We start from the raw sequence: 333 nt of genomic DNA, 5'->3' as shown, positions 1-333 counted from the left end.
GCTGAGGGGTCCTCCCCGGCCCCAGGGGTAGAAGCAAGGGCGAGGGAAGGGGAAATGGGGAGACGGCGCAGCCCCTCCCCACAGGCGAGGGAGGGGAGGGAGGGCAGGGTGGGTTTCCCCCCCCCGAGTTTCTCTGTCGGCAGTCGGTCGCTGCTGGGCCTGCGGTCATGTGCCCTCCTCCACATAAGCTCTGCGTTGCGGTAATGACAGGAAAAAAAGCAGGTATTTTTCTTTCCGCAGCTGAGTTTACTTTGCGGTGCCTTCACAGCCCACCGTCGTTATTTTCTGTTCCTGGTTTGATAGCTCTGGTGGAAGTTACCCGGCCACGCTGCG

Source organism: Egretta garzetta, unplaced genomic scaffold (genome assembly GCF_000687185.1).
Source record: "Egretta garzetta isolate BGI_Z169 unplaced genomic scaffold, ASM68718v1 scaffold30, whole genome shotgun sequence".
Taxonomy (NCBI): Eukaryota; Metazoa; Chordata; class Aves; order Pelecaniformes; family Ardeidae; genus Egretta; species Egretta garzetta.
The sequence above is the reverse complement of the archived record's forward strand: the minus strand, read 5'-3'. Positions refer to the sequence as shown.